The sequence below is a fragment of the Phyllobates terribilis genome, unplaced genomic scaffold (assembly GCF_046119375.1).
Source record: "Phyllobates terribilis strain yellow unplaced genomic scaffold, ASM4611937v1 Scaffold_2__4_contigs__length_985480577, whole genome shotgun sequence".
NCBI classification, from domain to species: Eukaryota; Metazoa; Chordata; class Amphibia; order Anura; family Dendrobatidae; genus Phyllobates; species Phyllobates terribilis.
The window spans coordinates 181268694-181295905 of NW_027362762.1; the positions used below are offsets into that span (position 1 = coordinate 181268694).

A 27212-nucleotide genomic window follows, 5' to 3' on the forward strand; every position below is an offset into this window, starting at 1 on the left:
GACAAACCAAAAAGAGACAAAAAAACACAGCTTCAAAAACACAATAAAAACTCTCTCAAACGCAATGAAAAATATGCAAGTAACCTAATCTAGATAATAGGTGAAGAAATGCTGCAGAAAATTTGAAACACTAAAATCACAACAAATACTCATCATGACACAGGGGAAAAGTACTGAACACATGAAGAAAGAGAGGTGAAAAAAGCCATGGAAAGTCATGACACCACCTGAAATCTATCAGTAATTAGAAAGCAATCCTGCCACTTAGTGAAAAATAATATCAGTTGGTTCTCATTAGCAAGGTGCCACACGAGAAATATCTCATGATGGGTAAAATCAGTGAGCTGTTATTAATAGCCTCTTCTTACATCAGTGCACATAATATACTCAGTGTTAAACCAAAAAGACAGGTAGGACAGCAGTATGGGCAGCCTCTTCTAACCTCACCACTCCTGGTATCTCCAGTATTATAACAGAAAGTCACGGTGGAGAGCAATGTGAGCAGTCTCTTCTTACTTATACACCCTTAGTATTTCCAGTTGTAGATTAGACAGACAGGGTGGACAGCAATTTTCATCTGCCTCTTCTTATCTCAGAATACATGTTATCTCCAGTATTAGTTTAGAAAGTCAGGATGGACAGCAGTGTGAACAGCCTCTTCTTACCTCAGCACTCCTGGTATCTCCAGCATTAGATCAGATAGACATGGTGGATAGCAGTGTGAGCAGCCTCTTCTTACTTATACACCCTTAGTATTTCCAGTTGTAGATTAGACAGACAGGGTGGACAGCAATTTTCATCTGCCTCTTCTTATCTCAGAATACATGTTATCTCCAGTATTAGTTTAGAAAGTCAGGATGGACAGCAGTGTGAACAGCCTCTTCTTACCTCAGCACTCCTGGTATCTCCAGCATTAGATCAGATAGACATGGTGGATAGCAGTGTGAGCAGCCTCTTCTTACCTAAGCACTCCTGCTATCTCTAGTATTGGATCAGATAGACATGGTGAGTAGCCTCTCATTACCTCTTAAATCCAGCTGTCTTCAGTATTACATCTGAATTGCCACAAGGAGCAAATCTTCACTCTGTTAAGGGAGGGATAGGATGCACATACTCACATTCAGCCTCTTCTTACCTCAGCACTCCTGGTATCTCCAGTATTATGCCACGGCCCCACTATCAGTATTTGGTCAGTATTCAATCAGTATTTTTTCTCAGGAGTGAGAGCCAAAACCAGGTGAGGAACAATCAGAGAAAAGGTATAATAGAAACAAGTCACCAATTCTGCATTTATCACCCACTCCTGGTTTTGTCTCCCACTCCTGAGAAAAAATACTGACCAAATACTGACCAAATACTGATAGTGGGGCCATGTCCTTAGATCAAATAGACAAGGAGGACAGCAGTGTGAGCAGCCTCTTCTTACCTCAGCACTCTTGGTATCTCCAGTGTTAGATCAGATAGATGGGGTGGACAGCAGTGTGAGCAGCCTCTTCTTACCTAAGCACTCCTGGTATCTCCCGTATTAGATCGGACAGACAAGGTGAGCAGCCTCTCCTTAACTCTTAAATCCAGTTGTCTTCAGTATTACATCTGAATTGCCACTAGGAGCACATCTTTACTCTGTTAAGGGTGGGGGAAGAACTTGATAATGCACCTACTCACATGCACCTGTCTTAGCATTCTAGGGTAGGTTTCTGTCGGTGTAAGAAGGCAGCCATTATTTCTGCAGACACAAAGATTGTGATTTTCTAATAAAGTATTTAGGAACTTATTTATAAAGGCATATGTTTTAGTTTATTTAAAGAAACAAAAAAAAACTGACAGATAAAATCCAATTTTTTAGATCCTTACATTAGGCAGTTTCCACTTTAGGCAGATTTTAGCACAACTGTCTGTTCCTAAAATTTCCCTTGCTAGCAAAATCTGCCTGTTCTCAATTGTCATAAGAAAGTCTAATGGCAAAGTTGAATTTTTTTCTGACGCTGTGTAATCCAAGCAAGTAGTAAAACAGATAAGCAGGAAGGACTTGGGTTTGATGTATTTGCTCTCTGCTTAATATAATAAACAAATCCCATTGAACAGTGTCACATCGTTCAGTTTCAATGCAACACCACCTTGTGGACTCAGTTGTCAGTGCAGGTTTCTCTTTATCTGCAGTTTTGGGATATTGGTAATGAAATTTATTCATAATTTTATTTATATAGCACCAACATATTTGTATGCAAAATTTGAGTAAATTGGTAAAAATATTAAATTAAAGTGCCATGCCTCACAGTTCTTATGGTTGTCATTGGAAATAGATGATAGACTTATAAATAGACACAGCTACAGCATGGCTAAAATCCTGTAATTTATATTATGTTATATTATATTCAGATTACTGAACTGTCTGGTGTAAAGACTAGACTTCTAAGTATTCAATCCAGCAGCGAACAATCTGCATAGACATTGAATGAGCAAGGAATAATAAGAGAATTAAAAGGCTTGTCTAAACGACAAACGCAACAGTTGCATCTGTCATTTCTTTTATTTTACTAATTGAATAAAACATCCACAGTGCAGGGAGAAAAAATAAGTGCACCCTTGAATTTTATAATTCATGGATCCCCATTTAGCAGCTATTACCTTCACCATATATTTCCTGAATTTTCTTCATCTGTAAGATGTTTGATTGATTGTGAATGAATATACCCCCAGGTCATTAGAAATGCTTTTGTAGCCATTGTGAACTTCATGCCTCTCTACAACACATCATCTGAGATCTGAAAGTTCTTTGACCTGATGCATGATTTACACTTACCAGTCTTTCCTGAGAACAGATTCCTCTGGTAACCTGGTTTGTATGGCTTTATTCAAAGGGCAAAGGACTTGAAACCTACACTTTTAATATCTCCTTTAATATAATTGGAAACTCTTTTGCCATTCTGGAAAGTTGTCAACTTCACTTACTTTTTGTCCCTCACTGTAAATGTTTTCTCAAAAGTGCTACTAAAATACAAAAACGATAAAACTATCTGCATGTCATTAATAAATGTAGATTACACCATTTGATTAGCAGTCAGGTAATGGCAAAGGGTTCATTTACTTTTTCTTGCAAGTGTAAATTTATATATATATATATACAATAGATACTATGGGTGCAGCATACATGTGCAGGTGTATAGTATTTGGTGCAGAGGGAAGCTAGGGGCGCTAACATCACAGCTGAGGCTAGCATGAGCAAGGCAGTCCATGGGACTCTATGAAATGCGTTTTCTGACATCAGCAGTTAGGTTAATCATTTTTAATCATAACACAGGTGTTGTCATTATGATGTAATTAAGGTTTTTACTGTTATTTACACAGTACACTGGAACCTGCACAGATTATAAATTAATTATTTCTGTATGTATACACACGTGGACAAAACTATTAATACCCTTCTGTTAAAGTAAGAAAAACCTACAATGGTCACTGAAATAACTTGAAATTGCCAAAACTAATTCTCAATATACATTTACTGAAAATCAAATGAAAATGATTGCTTTTGAATTATGATTCAACAGAAATATTTTGTAAAACAAACTAATGAAAATGGCCTGGACAAAAGATGATACTACTAGAAAAGGTTAAAAATAATTTGACCATAGGAACATGTGCCTGTAATTAGCACATAATGTGTATACTAAATGGTGAAAAGTAGTGACTGTGCTGTTTGTTATCATGGTGTGTACCACACTAAACATGGACCAAAGAAAGCTAAGGAGGGAGTTTTCTCCTTAGAAAGAAAATTATAGACAAACATGTTAAAGGTAAAGTCTATAAGACCATCTCCAAAGAACTTGATGCTCCTTTTACTACAGTTGCACATATTGTTCAGAACTTTAGGGTCTATGGGAGTGTAGCCAACCTCCCTAGATGTGGCTGCAAGAAGCCAATTGATGGCAATTTGAAGAGACTGATAATACAAATGGTAACGAAAGAGCCCAGAACAACTGCAAAAGAAATTAGAGGTGAACTCCAAGGTAAGGGTACATCCATGTCAGATTGCTTCATTTGTCTCAGTCTTGGCAAAAGTGGACTTCATGGTTGACGACCGAGGGGGAAATCACCCTTGAAATCAAATCTTAAAAAAATGATACTGGAATTTGCCAAAATGCAGATTGACAAGCCACAAAGCTTCTGTGAAAATGTCCTTTGGACAGATGACACAAAACTGGAGCTTTTTGGCAATTCCAAGTCACATAAGCTCTATGTTCACAGACTCAAAAATTAATTTTGTAGTGCTATTGCCGGCGCCCCTGCATAGTATCCACTTCTCCCTCCATGCAGGGACACCGGCTTACTCACTGTCCCGGCCATTGGCGCGGTTCCCTGTGTGCTCTTGCTCCCTGGTATGCACCACACTCTGTTCCAGCAGTGCACCTAGTGCACACACACTCCCCTGCTCTTAAAGGGGCAGCACACACATTTGGTAAATGCCCCCAGCTAACAACCAGGTCTGCAAGTCACTGACTCGCTGTGTGCTGAAGTCTCTAAAGGAAGGGAAGTGGAGGCACCCCGCCTCATGGACCAGACTGAAGATGTGCCAAAAGCAGGTATTTTCAGCCTCTAGTAGGTCTGGTGAGAATGTTACAGTGGTGGCATCCTTCAAGTCTCTGCAATCCACCAACCAGGCGAAGGAACATCAGATGGTCCTTGAATCCTCCAGGGTGGTACCTGATCTCAACAAATGGAGAGAGACTTTCCAATGCTCAGTTCCTGGTACTATGCCCACTTCGTCCTACGCTGAGGATGGCTTGATGGAGAGAAGCATCCTAGTCTCATGGATGGTGAGATGTGTCACTTTTCTTCTAGCGGACAGAAGATGTCATGGTCCTGAAGAGAAGCTCTGGGAGTCCGTGAAGAGATGTCAGCCTCCAACTTCTCTGCAGAGAGTTCTCGCTGGCTTGAAGAAGAGAGGGCGTAAATGGGGGTACTGTAGCGCTATTGCCGGCACCCATTTATGGTGTCCCCTTCTCCCTCCATGCAGGGGACCCCAGGTTACTCACCGCCCCAGCCCACAGCACGGTGCACTCCGTTCCGGCAGCATGCCTAGGGTGCTCGCACACTCCCCTGCTCTTAAAAGGGCAGTGCGCGCATTTGGTAAATGCCCACAGCTAACAGCTGGGAGGCATTTAGTTAAAGTCCATCACTTGCAAGGTGTCTCCCAGCCAATAGTCGGGAGACATCTTGTATAAAAGTCACACTTTCCAATAGGGAGGTGCCTAAACAACCCCTATAGTTATGTTAGGTGGTTTGGTGAGCAACTGTATGTTGCCAGGTCCCCCGTCGCTAGTCTGTTAAGTAATTCCCCATATCCTGTGTCCCTTTAGTCCAGTATAGTTAGTCCTTGTTCCTGTAACCGCATTGCCGATACCTTTCTGCTTCCCTTGGGGCTGAGTGCCCAGGCCAGATCCCTGAACCTGAAACTGTGTCAGTGGTATCTGTACCCCGTGGCTGTATTGGTGGTTCTTGCTTGCTATTCTGAGATCTGTGTGTCTGAACCTGTCCCAAAGGAAGTTCTGTCAGCATAGCCTGAACCTGTACCAGTGGCTGTCCTGTCTGCACAGTCTGAACCTGTCCCAATGGCCGTCCTGTCTGCACAGTCTGAACCTGTCCCAGTGACCGTCCTGTTTGCACAGTCTAGAACCTGTCACAGTGGCCATCCTGTCTGCACATTCTGAGCCTGTCCCAGTAGCCGTCCTGTCTGCACAGTCTGAATTTGTACCAAGTGGCCGTGTTGCGCTATTGAGAATCTGAAGTAACGTCTCTGCCCTTTGGGGTCAGCAGCTACTGCTGGACGTTGCCCTGGAGTGACACCTAACAGCTACCTGCCGCACAAGCCTGACCTCCCCACTAGAGGCTACAGTGAACACCAAGGTAGCTGCTTAGTCACGCCCCTCCAGGGTAAGTCCGGCCCATGGCACAGTGGGTCCATGAACCATGTGCGCCACCTAAAAGTGTAACAAATTATACAAAGAAAAGAACATTATACCTACTGTGAAACATAGAGGAGGCTCAGTTATATTTTGGGGCTGCTATGTTGTATCTGGTACAGAGTGTCTTGAATCTGTGTAGGAAGGTAATTTGTGTAAAAGCAATTCCATTATTGGCAAAGTAGTTAAACACTAATTTGTTTTCAGCTCCAATCCGGAGCTGAAAACTGGTTTGTGTTCAACTATTTTGCCAAAAAAAGAACTGCTTTTAAGTAACCTTCTTGCAAGTGTCTATTCATGCAGCGGAGAGCACACAGTGATATCCTCACACACTTACTCTCCATTTAACCACACCTGATCGGATGACCGAGCAACAAGAATAAAGTTCACCAGTCCAGTTCAGAATGAAGGTGAGTGCAACACTGCACAATCACCAACATTAACTTAAAATCATCCTTATAGAGTGCCATAAACTCTGTACCTGTCTTGAATCTGTGCAGGGTACAATGAAATCTCAAGACTATCAAGGCATTCTGGAGCCAAACATGCTGCCCAGTGTCAGAAAACTTGGTCTGAGTCGGAGGTCATGGGTCCTCCAGCAGGATAACTGCTAAAAATATCCAGGAATGGCTAAGAGCAAAGCATTGGACTACTCTATGGGCCCTAATCTAAGTCCTATTGAACATCTTTTGAAACAGCTGAAACATGCAGTGTGGAGAAAGCAACTTCACACCTGAGACATCTCGAGCACTTTGCTCCCGAGAAGCGTCCAAAATTCCTGTGGATAGGAGGAGTGATGCTGTGCAGTGTATATATACAGGATAGGAGAAGTGGTACTGTGCAGTGTATATATACCGGACAGGGGAAGTGGTACTGTGCAGTGTATATATACAGGACAGGAGGATTTGTACTGTGCATTGTATATATACAGGACAGGAGAAGTGGTACTGTGCAGTATATATACAGGACGGGAGAAGTGGTACTGTGCAGTGTATATATACAGGAAAGGAGAAGTGGTACTGTGCAGTGTATACATACAGAACAGGAGAAGTGGTACTGTACAGTGTATACATACAGGACAGGAGAAGTGGTACTGTGCAGTGTATATATACAGGACAGGAGAAATGGTACTATGCAGTATATATACAGTGAAGGAAATAATTATATGATCCCTCCTGTTTTTGTAAGTTTACCCACTGACAAAGACATGAACAGTCTATAATTTTAAGGGTAAGTTAATTTTAACATTGAGAGATAGAATATCCCCAAAAAATCAAGAAAATCACATTGTATAAATTAGATACATTTATATGCATTCTGCTGTGAGAAATAAGTATTTGATTCTTCTGGCAAACAACACTTAATACTTTGTGTAAAAACCCTTGTTGGCAAGCACAGCAGTCTGATGTTTTTTGTAGTTGATGATGAGGGTTGCGAACATGTCAGGAGGAATTTTGGTCCACTCCTCTTTGCAGATCATCTCTAAATCATTCAGATTTTGAGGCTGTCGCTTGGCAACTCGGAGCTTCAACTCCCTCCATAAGTTTTCTATGGGATTAAGGTCTGGAGACTGGCTAGGCCACTCCATGACCTTAATGTGCTTCTTTTTGAGCCACTCCTTTGTTGCCTTGGCTGTATGTTTTGAATCATTGTCTTACTGGCAGACCTAGCCACGACCCATTTTTAATGTTCTGGCGGAGGGAAAGAGGTTGTCACTCAGGATTTTACGGTACATGGCTCCATCCATTCTCCCATTGATGCGGTGAAGTAGTCCTGTGCCCTTAGCATAGAAACACCCCCAAAACATAATGTTTCCACCTCCATGCTTGGCAGTGGGGATGGTGTTCTTTGGGTTATAGGCAGCATTTCTCTTCCCCCAAACACGGCGAGTTGAGTTAATGCCAAAGAGCTAAATTTTTGTCTCATCTGACGACAGCACCTTCTCCCAATAATTCACAGAATCATCCAGGTATTCATTGGCAAGCTTCAGATGGGCCTGCAAATGTGCCTTCTTGAGCAGGGGAACCTTGTGGGCACTGCAGAATTTTAAACCTTTAAGGTGTAATGTGTTACCAATGGTTTTCTTGGTGACTGTGGTCCAAGCTGCCTTGAGAGCATTAACAAGTTCCCCCCATGTAGTTTTAGGCTGATCTCTCACCTTCCTCTTGATCAAGGATACCCCATGAGGTGAGATTTTGCATGGTGCCCCAGATCGATGTCGATTGACAGTCATTTTGTATTTCTTCCATTTTCTTACTATTGCACAGTTGTCTCTGTTACGGATCCGGGTGGTGGAACCTCTGTGCTGCGGTGCAAGGAGGGACCAGAGGGGCGTAACTAGGTATCAACTCGGACTGACCAAGGTCGCATGGCGGCTCAATCGACTCCGTGAACCAGGGAAGGACCGAGCAGAGGGACCAGGTGCTACTCTGGACCAGTCCTTGTATGAGAGCAGTTGACTCCCACGGGTCAGAAGGCAGGGACTGACTGGTACAGCAGATGAGCATGGCAGGCAGGCTGACGGGTGATCCGGGTAGATGGACTGGCAGACACCACGGGTAACTGGCAGGAACCTCAAGGTAGGCTGGCTGGTAGGCACGGAAGGTAACTGGTACGTTCTCCGGGTAGGCAGGCAAGCCTGGCCGATAGACAGACTGGCGGGTTTGGACCGTAGGCAGACCGTTGGGCTGGAGAGTCTACTTGGCTGGCGGAGACAGGTAGCAGGCAAAGGCTCCGGATAAGCGGACTGGCCAAGCCCATAGACAGACTGGTGGGCTGGGCTGTAAGCAGACTGTTGGGCTGGACTGGAAGTCAGGCTGGCGGACTGGACTGGTAGTCAGGCTAGCGGACTGGACTGGTAGTCAGGCTGGCGGACTGGACTGGTAGTCAGGCTGGCGGACTGGACTGGTAGTCAGGCTGGCGGACTGGACTGGTAGTCAGGCTGGCGGACTGAACTGGTAGGCTGGCGGACTGGACTGGTAGTCATGCTGGCGGACTGGACTGGTAGTCATGCTGGCGTACTGGACTGGTAGTCAGGCTGGCGGACTGGACTGGTAGTCAGGCTGGCGGACTGGACTGTAGTCAGGCTGGCAGACTGGACTGGTAGTCAGGCTGGCGGACTGGACTGGTAGTCAGACTAGCAGTGGAACCTGAGGGCTGAAGCAGAGTTAGTACACTGAGCTATAACCTTGCACGGGCACCTCCATTTTGGAGGAGGTGCCTTTTATATGGGATGTACTCCGGCCATTGGCTGGGGACTCCTTAGGATGGCGCGCGCGGCCCCTTTAAGAGGGAGGGAGCGCGCGCATGCGCCCTAAGCACAGTGCCCAGGAAGCTGCGCACACCGGCAGCAGCAGCAGGAGAGCCGGAAGATGCCGGGCCAGGAGCTCGGCGGTAAGGGGGACGGCGTCTCTGCCTGTCAGGGGGCAGAGACGCCGATGCTACAGTCTCCTTCTCACCCAGCGTCTTGCTTATGGTTTTGTAGCCCATTCCAGCTTTGTGCAGGTCTATGATCTTGTCCCTGACATCCTTAGAAAGCTCTTTGGTCTTGCCCATGTTGTAGAGGTTAGTCTGACTGATTAATTAAGTCTGTGGACAGGAGTCTTTTATACAGGTGACTATGTAAGAAAGCTGTCTTTAATGCAGGTAACGAGTTGATTAGGAGCGTCTAACTGGTCTGTAGGAACCAGAACTCATAATGGTTTGTAGGGGATCAAATACTTATTTCTCACTGCAAAATGCAAATAAATGTATCTAATTTATACAATGTGATTTTCTTGTTTTTTTTTTGGATATTCTATCTCTCAATGTTAAAATTAACCTACCCTTAAAATTATAGACTGTTCATGTCTTTGTCAGTGGGCAAACTTACAAAAACAGCAAGGTATCAAATAATTATTTCCTTCACTGTACAGGACGGGAGAAGTGGTACTGTGCAGTGTATATATACAGGATAGGAGAAGTGGTACTGTGCAGTGTATATATAGATTTGTACCCGGCAGAAGCCTGCCCATGTGACGACATTTTGGTTCAATAACGGAAATGTTTTGTTATGAATCTGAAACATTACCACATGGGCTAATAAAGTCTCCGCCACTTTTTTTTGGATTCCACACTATATACTACAGTATATACACAGCACCATACTATATGAACATCTCTACACTATATATACACAGCTCTACATTATAATTAAGACAGCATTATACTATATTATGATGGACACAGGAGACACATATACATCACATAGGAGACACTTTGACTTCTGAATATGTATCACGTAGAGATTGCTATATATTCATTATATAGGTGATTCTGCAACTGCTGTATATACATCATATAGGTGATACTGCAGCTATACACATCAGTCACAGTATCACTTATATATTGTATATATAGCAGTCGAAGTATCACCTATATAATGTATATAGACAGCTGTATATACTTTATGTATGTGATACTGTGACTGTTGTGTATACATTGTATATACTGCAGTCTCAGTATCACCTATATAATATATGTGATACTGTGATTGCTGTGTATAATAGGAGTGTCACCTATGTAACATATATACAGCAGTATGACCTATATAATTTATACACAGCATTCATAGTATCACCTATATATTGTATGTAGACTGCTGGATAGACATTATGTACGTTATACTGCTACTGCAGTGGCTCTGACAAGCTCAGCCACTACGACTCACAATCCATGACAGGGGCCGCAGCCACGGTGACAAGGGCCGCGTGCACCCTCTTACAAGGGCCGCAGCCGCGGTGACAAGGGCCGCGCTCACTCTCTTACAAGGGCTGCAGCCATGGTGACAAGGGCCGCGCGCACCCTCTTACAAGGATCTGCAGCCGCGGTGACAAGGGCCGCACGCACCTCCTTACAAGGGCCGCAGCCGCGGTGACAAGGGCCGCGCGCACGCTCTTACAAGGGCCGTGGCCGCAGCTAAACGCACAATAAAAGGGCCGCTGCGGCCCTTAACAGGGAGGGAATGCGCACACACAGGGCAAGAAAAGTTTTAAAAGGCTGGCGGCCCACTTTGTAGTTCGGAGCCACCGACCCACCGGGAATCTGCCCTCCTTGGCAGATTACCAGTCCAGGCCTGGACCCAAGTAAAGTTCAACTTAAACGTCTTTATTTTTCTAAAACTCACAAAATAAAGGCAAACGGTATCCTCTGGTTCACAGCCCGGTCATCAAAGAACAGTCCGTTTCCAAACCCGTTGCCGTGGGCGACTGCGCCGCTGTATCACTCTGAGGTGCGTCAGAAGCTTTGCCTTTTTGGGCTCTGTGTTCACGTCACACAGGCCTGTTTGCAGAGACTCCTGCTCTGCAGCTTGCAAACACAAAACTGATACACCCAAACCTTTGCTGCAGGTTTTTAAATGAAAACTGTGGACATGAGCCACATGCAAGACCCGGGCTGGAGGAAGTGAACTGCCCCACTGCCATCCTGTAGTTCACTCCAAAAATAAAAGCCCATGACAGGTTTTCTTAAATTTGACTTAGCCAAATAGTTTGACCAAGTCCAAACTTTACTTTTATTTTTCACTGCAACCACAGCTGTGCCTGTGACTGCAATGCACTCCAGCAGGTTCAATATGCTTCTATGCACATCCTGGAGGATACATACCGTCCCTCGCATATGATCCCCCTCACTGCCTCACATATACCCCCCTCTGTCCAAACTTGTGGTGTTGAACACCTGTCACCATACAGGGTGCCCGTGACAGGGCATCCACATTTCCCTGTGACTTCCCCGCTCAACGTTCCCCCGAAAAACTAAAACTTTGTAGTTACAGGAACCATCTGTTGACTCGAGCATTCCTCTCTTTAGCATTTCTCATCCATACCAAGGGTGAATGGTCTGTCACCAAGCAAAACTGTCGCCTGAGCAAATAATAGCTTAGGGACTCCAAGGCCCATTTAATAGCCAAGCACTCCTTCTCCACTACGCTATTATTTTTCTCTGCCGGGGTAAGTTTCCTACTCAAGTAGGTGACTGGATGTTCCTCTCTGTTCACCTCCTGCGACAGTACCGCTTCTAGGCCTACCTCAGAGGCATCCGTTTGCACAATGAAGTTTTTTATGAAGTTGGGGCTGATGAGTACCCGCTGTCCACACGCCGACTTCATGGACTGGAATGCTTCCTCCGCTTGAGGGTTCCATCGAATAATAACCAACTTCTTCCCCTTTAGGAGATCTGTCAGGGATGCCAATCTCCCAGAAAAATTAGATATAAACCGGCGGTAATACCCAAGGAACGCTCTCACCTGTTTAGTTCTCAAAGGCCTGGGCCAGTTTTGAATGGCCTCAATCTTTTTTATTTAGGATTTGATAACCCCACGGCCAATCATGTACCCTAAGTACCGGGCTTCCTCGAGTCCTAGCGCGCATCTTTTTGGGTTTGCTGTTAACCCCTTGACTCTGAGTGAATCACCGCTTGTGCCAGTGGGTACTAAAGATGATGAGATCATCTAAATATGCTGACGCATACTTCTGGTGAGGTTCCAACGCTATGTCCATCAACCTCTGGAAGGTGGCCGGGGCCCCATGTAATCCAAAAGGCAAGACAACATAGTGATAGAGACCCTCTGGCGCTACAAAAGCGGTCTTTTCTTTTGCTGATTCTGTCAGTGGCACCTGCCAGTAACCCTTGGTGAGATCGTCCGTGGTGAAGTACTGGGCCTGCCCCAGTCTCTTGATCAGCTCATCTACCCGAGGCATTGAATAAAGGTCAAATTTTGACACCTCATTCAATTTCCGAAAGTCATTGCAGAATTGTAATGATCCGTCTGGTTTCGGAATTAGTACAATGGGGCTAGCCCACTCACTCCTGGATTCCTCAATGACTCCTAACTGGAGAATTTGTTTCACTTCAGCCACGATAACTTGCCTCCAGGCCTCTGGCACATGGTACGGTTTCATTCGCACCCTTACCCGAGGCTCAGTAACAATATCATGTTGGATGACAGAGGTGCGACCGGGCAGTTCGGAGAATATGTCCATATTCTGCTCCACCAAACTCCGAGCCTCCCGTCGTTGCTGTTTAGAGAGAGTGTCACTTTTCTTAACTTCACCCCGGCCTACTCCCGGGCCAGTGTCAGAGGGTTCCCAGATGGTACGACCAGAGTCGCATCTGTAATCATACACTGCCGGTCTTTCCATGCTTTTAGTTGGTTCACATGATACAGTTGTTCCGGTTTTGTCTTTCCGGGTTGGTACACTCTGTAATTCACTTCCTCCATCTTTTCCCATACTTTATAGGGCCCTTGCCACTTGGTCATGAGTTTACTCTCTGCAGTGGGCACTAACGCTAACACCGATTCCCTTTAAAGGACCTGACCGTGGCTTTTTTATTATACGATCGACTCTGCGTTGCCTGGGCATCCATTAGATGCTCTTTTACTATAGGCATGACCTCCGCGATCTGATCCTGCATACATGCCACGTGCTCAATTATAGTCCTATGTGGAGTAGGCTCCTGTTCCCACGTCTCTTTGGCTATGTCCAGCAGTCCCCTAGGATGCCTGTCGTACAATAGCTCAAGGGGTGAGAACCCCATGGAAGTCTGTGGTACCTCGTGGACAGCAAGCATTAAATAGGGCAGTAACTAACATGTCCCAATCCCTCCCATCCTTGGAGACCACTTTTTTTAATATAGATTTAAGAGTCTTGTTAAATCTCTCAACTAATCCATCAGTCTGTGGGTGGTACACCAATGTGTTAACTGTTTGTTTTATCTGGAGCAGCTTACATAGTTCTCTTGTCACCTTGGACATAAAAGGAGTCCCTTTATCTGTAAGGATCTCCTTAGGTAGTCCACGGCAGCATAACATGGCAAACAGCTCACGGGCGATAAGGTTTGCCGAAGTGTGGTGAAGTGGTATTGCCTTCAGGAAGCGGGTGGCAGAATCTACTACCACCAAAATATGTTGGTGGCCACGGGCGGACTTTACTCTAGGCCCTACCAGATCCATCGCAATCCACTCAAAAGGTGGCTAACAGTGGGTGTGGTAAGTTGACACTCGAGACACGACTCACAATACTTCTGCACCTAGACATAAATCCCTGGCCAAAAGAACCGCTGCAAAATACGTTCTTGGGTTTTTTTCACCCCTAGGTGCCCACCCAGCAGGTGTATGTGGGCCATCTCGAGTTCAGCCCGACAGTATGACTGAGGCACTACTATCTGTTCCAAGACCTCATCCTAGATTTTATCAACACTATGTAATAAATCCTGGTTGACAGCAATACGTGGGAAAACCCCCTCTGCACCCGGTTGCTGAGGCACCCCATTTATTTCTACCACCCTTTCTCGTGCCTGGGCTAGAGTGGGATCCTGGAGCTGAGCTGTCCCAAATGTACCAGGGGACACTTCCAGCTCTGGGATCAATGGGGTCTCCTCGACCTCTCCTGCCAATACCTCTATGGGAAACCTATCGGGGGTTACACTCTGTCCCTAGGTTGGCAACCCCTACAGCAGGTATCCTTGACTTGGGATCTTCGGATTCTGCACCTGGACATACAGTATCTTTATTCTGGGAGGGTTCATCTTACTTTCCCACAAGGACCAAAATAGGGGTAAATCTCTTCCCAGCACAGTCCCGTAAGGAAGAGTCTTTACCACTCCCACCACATGTTTAACCTCTCCACACAGAGTGGAAAAGGTAACCTCTGCTGTCGGATATTCGTGGAGTTTGCCATGTATGCAAAAAAAACTGGTACACATGTTGTGCCCGCACATAAGTGTTAACACCCATTCGGCTAGGATCTCACCTTTCAGCTTCTCGTAGTTCAGGGCATCCTCCTGGGTGAGGTCAAAGTACACCTTCTGGGCATCCCCCATCAGGAACGGGGCCACCACCTCAGCCCACTGAGTAATTGGCAAGCTCTCTCTTTCTCCAGTGTACGTTCAAACACCGTGAGGAAAGCTTCCATGTCGTCCTCAGGACTCATCTTCCTTAGTGCTGGCCTGACTTTGTCCCGAGCCTCAGAATGAACCGGGGTCAGTGTTGGGGGCATCTCTCACAGGGCCGCAATCTGTTGCAAAATTAGTTCTTTAGTTTTCTGCTGCTCATTATGCTGCCGGTGCTGCTCCTCTATGCTCATCCTGGGGGATACATACCGTCCCTCGCATATAATCCCCCTCACTGCCTCACAACTGCTGTCATGTAAGTGGCCCCCACGTGCCAGTATGTACTCCCAACAGCATCACATCCTCCTTCTGATTTGTAGGTGGATATCCTGTCTCAGTAATGGGAAAGTCTGTCTTCTCTGAATACAGATTTTACCTCTGAATTGATAATTTTGATAATGACTGATTCAATTTTGGCAGATAAAGAAGCAGCTTTTTCTGATAAGATATATTACAAAAGTCGCTTATTTTCATGCGTACTATTGATTTATGAAATAAAAATTGACAGTTACGCTTTAAGTCTTCCTTTAATTTTTGAGTATTGTATACAGAAACTAGATAGATACAGAGACAAAAACTAGATAGATCAATAGATAGATAAATCGATAGATCAATAGATCATTTTCTTCATATATGAGAATGAAGATAATTATGTCTGGAGCATCTAATATTGCATTTAACTGAAACCTATCATGTAATGTGCATCAAGGAGGTTCACAACATGGAGGAATCAGCTTATTCCCACCCACTGGGAATCATTTAATAAGACAGCAGGTGCTCCACAGATGCTGAGATCACATCATTTAGAATATGTGAATGTTTAAAGTGAACACATTCTAAATGCTGAAATTCAAAAACCCTTTTCAACAATAAACTCAGGAAAATGAATTTCTATTTATTGATAGAAAATGTATCTATATTAACTGCCTTTTAATCTATTATAAATGTGAAGAAATTCGTATTTATTTTACATTTTTACAGAAGAACAGGTATTTTCGTGTAATGTACTGCAGTGTGACTGCACAAAAACCTACATTGCCGTTCTGCTTATTGTAGATTTGCTAATACATGTTGAAAGTGTCCTTTTTGTCATTCAATATGTTTATTAGGGCTGGAAAGTTTACAAAATCTGCATATCAAGAAGTTTATAGAACAAAGATATGAATACTAGAGAAGTACATTCTGAGTAAATCTTGTATATGGAGAAATAGAAACAGAAAAAAAAAAATACTTAAAGGGGTTGTCCACTTTTAGGAAAGTAGGCCCCACACACTGTAAAATAACTAAAATAAACTCAGAAGGTAGTCACCCTTCCCGGGTCCAGTCCCTGCTCTACTCCCCTGCTTCAGTCTCAGAGATTTGGCTGCAGCGGTGACGTCACATTAACAGCATGCATCGACAGTCTAGCCAGTCACTGAGCTCTATTACTGTCCTCTGTTACAGTAAAATATTTCACTTTTTGACTCCAGTCAAGAGCCCCTGCTGCACTTTTTTCTGCACCCTAATTCCTATGTTTTCATGCTTAATTAGGCCGCTTGACCTTTTTTCCATGTTGACGTGATGGTTTTCTTCCATGAAGACCTCTTTTGGCCAGACTTCTCAGAATAGTAGATGGGTGTAGCTGGGTTTTACTTGTTGCTGTTAGTTCTGAACTGATGGCACTTCTGGATATCTTTTGATTTTGAACAAAAGAAAGCATAATGTGTATTTCAACTGCTGTACTATGTTTCCTTGGCAGGCTACTGCATCTACAGTCCTCAGCATTACCAAAACATTGACATTGCAACACCCACCAAGAAGGACAAGTCATGGAATTATGGAAATCACAGGATGGATAGACTAGTTAATAATATGAAAAATTAAGAAAAAATAGAAAACAAAATTTTGAAAAACATTTAAATTTATTCAATATCAAGCATGAGTATCGCACGAGGTGGAGGTGGCACAATGAGGTTAATAATGGTTGCCTGAGGATTGTTCTGCCACACTGAATGCACTTAGGAACACAAATCATCAAGATCCGCTGCTGGAAGCTGCCTTTGCAATTTTCATCCAATGACATTCCAGATGTGACAAGTCCAGAGACACTGCAGGCCACGGTAGCACATTTAGGCAACATATACTGCTTACATTAGCTCGAGCAACATGCAGCCTGATGTGTAGCAAAATTTTGTTTCCATTTTTTCATTATTTGCATATCAGTAAAATGACTTTTGATCCTGTGAATTTCATAATTCCACGACTTTTCCTTCTTGGTGTTGCAATTTTAATGTTGAGTTGTATATAAAGTTTAATTTAGAAAGCAAATACAACATGTATGTGGGACAACAACTCTTCTGTAGGTAAACATATACCTGCTTATTGGTGAAGCACCTGTGTTTTAGAGCCTGAATTGGAATAATTGCATCACAATGGAAATAAGAAATTGCATTCTAGTACTAGGATGAGAACAAGATTTATTTTTCTTGAAAATAGAAGAATCTCATTCTAACAAATGTCCTATTTGACCCTTTAAATAAGACTTATGTTGTAGCATTTTACTGTAAATGCAAATATATCTGTGCTGCCAAAACAAATAATAAATATAATATAAAAGTCATACATCTTTAGTGCTCTCTACGGAAAAAAATGTATAGTTCATTATTTATTGGGACTCTAATACCTGGACAGACCTTTTAACTTAAATAAGCTCTTGAAAATGTAAATTGTGCAAGAGAGCAACCTTTATAATTGTGTGCACTATAATTAGAAGGCTGACAGCTCTTAAAAGGGTTTCAATGGACAGGCTTTGTGTAAGCCACGCAGTCTAGCAGATCCCAAAGAAAATCTTAACCCCTATTCAGTTATCTGGATCTCTGCAGAGCCCCCTGGATGGCATTCACAAAGTGGCTGCTGGTCGATACAGTGGGCTGGCAGACAATAGTCAGAATGTCGAAAAGTAACCTGGCACTCGATAGACTCATAAGATCTTTTATGATATTTTAATAAAGTAGTGCAACAAACAGACGTTTCGGTCACATTAGACCTTCATCGGTGTACTACAAAAGTAACAAAATGATGACAATAAGTATCACATAGATGAATATATGTTAGATACCACTTAGAACAAATACAGAAAATCAAGACAATACATCATGGACAATGAACATATGAAAAACACAACGCCTTTAGCCATCTTTTTGGAAAAAATCTTGACCCCCTTAATTAAGCAAACTACATCCTTTATCCTTGACACAGGAGCCTTCCTCACCACCATTAGGGAAATCACACAGATCCACCCAGACTCCCTACTCGTTACGCTTGATGTCAACAACCTTTATACTTCTATCCCACACGAAAAGGGTAAAAATTTACTAGAAAACTCACAAACACCACCTGAAGTTAACCACCTTTGCCTTGACCTCTTAACCTTGGTCTTATCCTAAAACTTCTTCCTCTTCCAAGACACTTTCTACCTACAAAAACAGGGTACCGCCATGGGATCTAATGTGGCCCCCCCCATATGCAAACTGTTATATGTCAGCATTTGAAGAGGAGGTGGTCTACACAAACCTGCTCTTCAAGATTTATTCCACAGTATGGAAGCGCTATATAGATGACATTTTCTGCATTTGGAAGGGGCCCATGGAAACCTTGACAGAATTCTCTGAGACTCTAAACTCATCCTGGGACGGCCTTCGGTTCACCATTACTTCCAGCAGGGAATCCATCAATTTCCTTGACCCAACCATCATAAAAGACAGTTTGGGTTACCTCTCATCAGACCTATATGTGAAACCCACTGACAGAAATGGTCTTTTGCATTACTCAAGTCTACACCCTAAGTCCATCTTCACCTCAGGACCCAAATCCCAGTTCCACCGCGTTCAACGCATAGTCAGCAACCCTTCCATACAGGACTTAAGAATTAATGAGATGAAAGAAAAATTTCTAGACAGAGGTAACCCATCCGATGCATTATCCCGAGCCTTAGAGCCCACTACCCGAGTACGCCCCACCTCTAACAACCATATGCCATTTGTCCACACTTACCACCCCATGATCTCGATACTACATAGAAAAATTAGACAACACTGGAACATACTCCAAACGGCCTATCCAACATTTCCAGAATTCAAAGTTCCATTTCTCCCATGTTACAAAAGAGCCACCAATATTCGTGACCGACTCGTACATGCTGATATTGGTACCATCAACACCAGACCCAGACAAAAATTCCTATCTACACCTAAAAACGGGACATTCCCGTGTCTACAATGTTACCAATGCAACAACATTATCCGAGGAGATACCCTTTACCATCTACAATCAGGGAAACAATATAAAATCAAGGATTACTTCACTTGCAATTCCTCCTATGTAATTTATGTCCTCAAATGTCCCTGTGGCCTCATTTATGTTGGCGAGACTACCCAATGTGTCAAAAATAGGATCTCAAAACATAAATTGACCATTCGCTGTAAAAATCTCCTCCTACCAGTTCCATCACACTTTGTGTCAGCTGGGCATTCGGTTACACAACTTAAATTTCAAGTGATTGAACACGTCCCCCCACCGAGACGAAGGGGTGACCGCATTCGTTTACTCAAATACAGAGAGGCGTTCTGGATCCATGAGTTACAGTCATTATCCCCCAAAGGTTTAAACAAAGAATATGATATCAGCTCATTTACCTGAATACCCCTACAGGATACACATATTCATATCTATAATATAACAGGGGATGCGTGTTTCTGTCCGAAGCCTCGATAGACTGCGCATGCGTGACGCGCAGTCTGGCTCCAGAGAGAAGCACGCATCCAGCCGTTACAGGTAAGAGGAGTGTATGGCGCCGGAGATCGCGCGGTATGTGTAGACACTGAACGCATACTGCGATCTCCGGCGCCACACTTACATACTTACCTGACCGGGAAGAGCGTTGCCGCGGCGCCTCTCTTCGCTGGAGACCGGGGGCGGAGTGAAGGCGTCGGACCGGCGCGTGCGCATAGTGCTATCCGGCGCCATTCTACTGAAGACACATTTACAGTGTGTCTTCAGCAAAATGGCACCGGACAGCGCGGTGCTCCGGCGCCGAACTCCTCCCCCGGCCTCCGGCAGAAGAGGACACAGCAGCGCTGGAGCACAGAGAAGAAAGGTGAGTATAACTGTTTAATTTTTCGTATGTGTGTACAGTGTGAAAGGGGTGAGGGGACCATGCATATATCAGGATTGGGGGGTGAGGGGTACCACATATACCAGGATTGGGGGGTGAGGGGTACCACACATACCAGTATTGGGGGTGAGGGGTACCACGCATACCAGGATTGGGGGTGAGGGGTACCATGAATACCAGGATTGGGGGGTGAGGGAACCATGCATACCAGGATTGGGGGGTGAGGGGTGCCACGCATACCGGGATTGGGGGTGAGGGGTGCCAGGCATACTGGGATTGGGGATGAGGGGTGCCATGCATATCGGGATTGGGGATGAGGGGTGCCACGCATACTGGGATTGGGAATGAGGGATGGGGTGCCATGCATACCAGGATGAGGGATACCATACACACCAGGATAGGGATGGGGTACCATGCATACCAGGATGAGGGATACCATACACACCAGGATAAGGATGAGGGGTGCCACACATACCGGGATTGGGGGTGAGGGGTGCCACGCATACCCGGATTGGGGGTGAGGGGAGCCACACATACCAGGATGAGGGGTGCCACGCATACCGGGATTGGGGGTGAGGGGTGCCACGCATACCAGGATTGGGGGTGAGGGATGCCACGCACACCAGGATTGGGGGTGAGGGGTGCCACGCATACCAGGATTGTGGGTGAGGGGTGCCACGCATACCAGGATTGGATGGTGGGGACAGGATGGGGGCAGCACAAATACAAGGAGGGGGGCAGCAAATACCAGCATGGGAGACCATATACCAATAAAAATGCTCGCCACCCGGGCGTAGAACGGGTTCAATAGCTAGTAATCATATACTCATCCTTGTAACAGTTCAGTCAAGTTACCTAATATGGATCATATATACTTCCTACACGCAATACCTTTTGCAAAAGTGACCATTGATATGGACTTGATATGATTATATATGTTTTTTACATGCGATGCCCTTTATAAATGTGACCATTGTTATGATGCTCAAATGATGTACATTGTGAACTGCTTATAGATCACAGCAACTTATACTTGTCTTCTTGTTTTTTAGATCCCATCCTAATTGGCGTCCCCTTTCCTGATCCCCATCCCTCCTGGACTCCCATCTTGGTCCTTCTTCCCTCCACTACTTCTGTAATTCGTATTACAGCGCTACCAGCGCACAGTGGAACGCATAAATCCTAGCATGGAACGCATACTCGCGTCACTTCCGGTCACGTGACCGGCGATCTCCCTCCAGGACCTTATGAGCGTCATATGACGCAACTTCCGGTATGCAGGTCCTACGTCCGGAGTATAACGCGCCTATACACCCCACTGCCACCAATGACTGGCCTAGGAAGCGACCTTTCACCCCCCCATACCCTATTTAAGACCCTTATGGTCTCATTCCCAGTCAGAACAACTTGGACTAACGGTGGACACCGCGTCCTGTTTTCACTAATCTACAGGTAACCTTTCTTAGTCTGTCCACTCACTCCTTCCCTTTGTGATAGAGGCCATTCCCATGGTGCTCATACTTCTATTTGTTCTTACAACTGACAGCACCTACCGGGCTTTTGCCTTATACATACCTACTCCCATATACTGGTAGGTCTCGTCCCTTATGCTCCCACATCTCCACCACCTAACCCTTGTCCTCTTTCCCATCCTTTTCCCATGTTGTGTTTTTCATATGTTCATTGTCCATGATGTATTGTCTTGATTTTCTGTATTTGTTCTATGTGGTATCTAACATATATTCATCTATGTGATACTTATTGTCATCATTTTGTTACTTTTGTAGTACACCGATGAAAGTCTAATGTGACCGAAACCTCTGTTTGTTGCAATACTTTATTAAAATATCATAAAAGAACTTATGAGTCTATCGAGTGCCAGGTTACTTTTCTATATCATAACGGACTTGCAACCCTACCTGGGCACCACCATCGCTCCAGGAGTGCAGTAGTTTCTATCTCTAATCTTCAGAATGTCATGTCAGAACCAGGAGATCAAGGTCAAGAACAAAATCGAGAGGTAGCCGGGTGGTTAAAACACAAGATGAGGTTAAAGATGGGAATAAACAGTGCAAGTCAAAACAAAGAAGCACGAGTGAACTAGACTAAGTAATCCTCTAACTGGCAGCAAGAGACTGACTGCTGATTATTAGCACATAGCTAATTTCACTGATAACCAGACTTCTGGTTACCATACTTCTGCAAAACCCAGATGAACCAGATGACAGCAAGTTCCAGCTATCCAGATGTTAAACTGAAAGATGCTAACGTCGCCCGTAAGCATTCGCAGTATCAGTGAGGCACCACCTAGCAACAAAGTTCGAGGTGGTAGGTGCATATTCAGACACAGATCTTACAAACTGATTGTCTAACTTGGCTGGTTAATATTTGGACTATTGAGCCAATGTTCCTTTTTACTTTTATACAGGAAACCTAAATGTAGTAATGTTGGGTGCAGACATTTTATGGTCTTCTTGTCACTAATCCCAATGTAGAGTATTAGACTGGGGTACAGGGCTACTTTAGCTGTGACATACATTACAGACCAAAAGTTTGGACACACCTCATTTAAAGATTTTTCTGTATTTTCTTCACTATGAAAATTGTACATTCACACTGAAGGCATCAAAACTATGAATTAACACATGTGGAATTATATACTTAACCAAAAAGTGCGAAACAACTGAAAATATGACTTATATTCTAGGTTCTTCAAAGTAGCCACCTTTTGCTTTGATCATTGCTTTGCACACTCTTGGCATTCTCTTGATGAGCTTCAAGAGGTAGTCACCGGAAATGGTATTCCAACAGTCTTGAAGGAGTTGCCAGAGATGCTTAGCACTTGTTGGCCCTTTTGCCTTCACTCTGCGGTCCAGCTCACCCCAAACCATCTCGATTGGGTTCAGGTCTGGTGACTGTGGAGGCCAGGTCATCTGGCGTAGCACACCATCACTCTCCTTCTTGATCAGATTGCCCTTACACAGCCCGGAGGTGTATTTGGGGTCATTGTCCTGTTGAAAAATAAATGATGGTCCAACTAAATGCAAACCGGATGGAATTGTATGCCGCTGCAAGATGCTGTGGTAGCCATGCTGGTTCAGTATGCCTTCAATTTTGAATAAATCCCCAACAGTGTCAACAGCAAAGCACCCCCACACCATCACACCTCCTCCTCCATGCTTCACGGTGGGAACTAGGCATGTAGAGTCCATCCGTTCACCTTTTCTGCGTCGCACAAAGACACGGTCATTAGAACCAAAGATCTCAAATTTGGACTCCTAAGACCAAAGCACAGATTTCCACTGGTCTAATGTCCATTCCTTGTGCTTTTTAGCCCAAACAAGTCTCTTCTGCTTGTTGCCTGTTCTTAGCAGTGGTTTCCTAGCAGTTATTTTACCATGAAGGCCTGCTGCACAAAGTCTCCTCTTAACAGTTGTTGAAGAGATGTGTCTGCTGCTAGAACTCTGTGTGGCATTGACCTGGTCTCTAATCTGAGCTGCTGTTAACCTGCGATTTCTGAGGCTGGTGACTCGGATAAACTTATCCTCAGAAGCAGAGGTGACTCTTGGTCTTCCTTTCCTGGGGCGGTCCTCATGTGAGCCAGTTTCTTTGCAGTGCTTGATGGTTTTTGCAACTGCACTTAGGGACACTTTCAAAGTTTTCCCAATTTTTCAGACTGACTGACCTTCATTTCTTAAAGTAATGATGGCCACTTATTTTTCTTTACTTAGCTGCTTTTTTCTTGCCATAATACAAATTCTAACAGGCTATTCAGTAGGATTATCAGCTGCGTATCCACCAGACTTCTGCACAACACAACTGATGGTCCCAACCCCATTTATAAGGCAAGAAATCACACTTAATAAACCTGACAGGGCACACCTGTGAAGTGAAAACCATTTCCGGTGACTACCTCTTGAAGCTCATCAAGAGAATGCCAAGAGTGTGCAAAGCAGTCATCAAAGCAAAAGGTGGCTATTTTGAAGAACCTTGAATATAAGACATATTTTCAGTTGTGTCACACTTTTTTGTTAAGTATATAATTCCACATGTGTTAATTCATAGTTTTGATGCCTTCAGTGTGAATGTACAATTTTCATAGTCAAGAAAATGCAGAAAAATCTTTAAATGAGAAGGTGTGTCCAAACTTTTGGTCTGTACTGTAGATTGCACAATCAAAGATCTCTCGGTGTCATTGCTACATTGCAGTCAGGGCCGGCTCCAAGTTTTTGTGGACTCTGGGCGAAAGAGTCTCAGTGGGCCCCTTTAACGCATACACGATTCATAATGCACAGATACCGCAGAGAAACATATGTATATATTATAGTACAATGCCAAAGATTTCACTTCTTACATTACATGAGCGATATCTATTGTAAATTCTACAATAGCTCAGAAACCGACGAATCCTCACAGCTCACAGTGCAGACCGGACAATATAGTCCTCCATACAGTATTATGGGCAACACATAGTCCTCTATACAGTATTATGGGCCCCCATATATTGTTCCATACAGAATAATGACCCCACATAGTCCTCCGTACAGTATTATGGGCACCACATAGTCCTCCATACAGTATTATGGATCCCCTATATTGCTCCATACAGAATAATGGACCCCATATAACGCTCTATGCAGAATACTGGTCCCATATAACACTCCATACAGGATACTGGTCCTCATATAACGCTCCATAGAGGATACTGGCCCCCTTATAACGCTCCATACAGAATACTGGCCCCCTCACAATGCCCCATGCAGGCTGTGCCCCTGCATAATGCCCCATGCAGGATGTCACTCCCCCCCCATATAATGGCCAATGCAGGATGTCAGCTCTACCCCCATATAATGCCCCATGCAGGATGTCACCTCTTGCCCCCACATAATGCCCCATGCAGGATGTCATCTCTCCCCCCCATATAATGCCCCATGCAGGATGTCACCTCTCCCCCCCCATATAATGCCCCATGCAGGATGTCACTCCCCCCCATATAATGCCCCACGCAGGATGTCACTCCCCCCCATATAATGCCCCATGCAGGATGTCAGCTCTCCCCCCATATAATGCCCCATGCAGGATGTCATCTCTTGCCCCCATATAATGCCCCATGCAGGATGTCATCTCTCTCCCCCATATAATGCCCAATGCAGGATGTCACCTTCCCTCATATAATGCCCCATGAAGGATGTCACCTCTCCACCCCATATAATGCCCCATGCAGGATGTCTCTTGTTCCCCCCATATAATGCCCCATGCAGGATGTCACTTGTTCCCCCTCATATAATGCCCCATGCAGAATGTCACTTGTTCCCCCCCATATAATGCCCCAGGCAGGATGTCACTTGTTCCCCCCATATAATGCCCCATGCAGGATGTCACTTGTTCCCCCCCAAATAATGCCCCATGCAGGATGTCACCTCTCCCCCCCATATAATGCCCCATGCAAGATGTCACTTGTTCCCCCATATAATGCCCATTGCAGGATGTCACTTGTTCCCCCCATATAATGCCCTATGCAGGATGTCACCTCTCCCCCCCATATAATGTCCCATGCAGGATGTCATCTCTCCCCCCATATAATATCCCATGCAGAATGTCACCTCCCCCCATATAATGCCCCATGCAGGATGTCACCTCTCCCCCCCATATAATGCCCCATGCAGGATGTCACTTGTTCCCCCCATATAATGCCCCATGCAGGATGTCACCTCTCCCCCCCATATAATTCTCCATGCAGGATGTCATCTCCCCCCCATATAATGCCCCATGCAGGATGTCATTTGTTCCCCCCATATAATGCCCCATGCAGAATGTCACTTGTTCCCCCCATATAATACCCCACGCAGGATGTCATCTCCCCCCATATAATGCCCCATGCAGGATGTCACTTGTCCCCCCCAAATAATGCCCCATGCAGGATGTCACTTGTTCCCCCATATAATGCCCATTGCAGGATGTCACTTGTTCCCCCCATATAATGCCCTATGCAGGATGTCACCTCTCCCCCCCATATAATGCCCAATGCAGGATGTCATCTCTCCCCCCATATAATATCCCATGCAGAATGTCACCTCCCCCCATATAATGCCCCATGCAGGATGTCACCTCTCCCCCCCATATAATGCCCCATGCAGGATGTCACTTTTTCCCCCCATATAATGCCCCATGCAGGATGTCACCTCTCCCCCCCATATAATTCTCCATGCAGGATGTCATCTCCCCCCCATATAATGCCCCATGCAGGATGTCATTTGTTCCCCCCATATAATGCCCCATGCAGGATGTCACTTGTTCCCCCCATATAATGCTCCACGCAGGATGTCATCTCCCCCCATATAATGCCCCATGCAGGATGTCACTTGTCCCCCCATATAATGCCCCATGCAGGATGTCACCTCCCCCACATAATGCCCCATGCAGGATGTCACTCCCCCCATATAATGCCCCATGCAGGATGTCAGCTCTCCTTCCATATAATGCCCCATGCAGGATGTCACTTCTTGCCCCCATATAATGCCCCATGCAGGATGTCATCTCCCCCCCATATAATGCCCCATACAGGATGTCATCTCTCCCCCCCATATAATGCCCCATGCAGGATGTCAACCCCCATATAATGCCCCATGCAGGATGTCACCTCTCCCCCCCATATAATGCCCCATGCAGGATGTCACTCCCCCCCCATATAATGCCCCACGCAGGATGTCACTCCCCCCCATATAATGCCCCATGCAGGATGTCAGCTCTCCCCCCATATAATGCCCCATGCAGGATGTCATCTCTTGCCCCCATATAATGCCCCATGCAGGATGTTATCTCTCTCCCCCATATAATGCCCAATGCAGGATGTCACCTTCCCTCATATAATGCCCCATGAAGGATGTCACCTCTCCACCCCATATAATGCCCCATGCAGGATGTCTCTTGTTCCCCCCATATAATGCCCCATGCAGGATGTCACTTGTTCCCCCTCATATAATGCCCCATGCAGAATGTCACTTGTTCCCCCCCATATAATGCCCCATGCAGGATGTCACTTGTTCCCCCCATATAATGCCCCATGCAGGATGTCACTTGTTCCCCCCCAAATAATGCCCCATGCAGGATGTCACCTCTCCCCCCCATATAATGCCCCATGCAGGATGTCACTTGTTCCCCCATATAATGCC

General features: G+C 45.0%; 1 long non-coding RNA gene across 2 annotated transcripts in view; it reads left to right on the forward strand.

Annotated features, from left to right (window-relative positions):
- Positions 1-21729, forward strand: part of LOC141200984 (uncharacterized) — a 162240-nt gene extending 140511 nt beyond the window's left edge. For both annotated transcript variants that reach the window (XR_012272635.1, XR_012272633.1), the window contains exon 3: positions 21093-21729. This is a non-coding gene — a long non-coding RNA (uncharacterized lncRNA). The remainder of the gene's footprint in view (positions 1-21092) is intronic.
- Positions 21730-27212: the final 5483 nt, after the last annotated feature.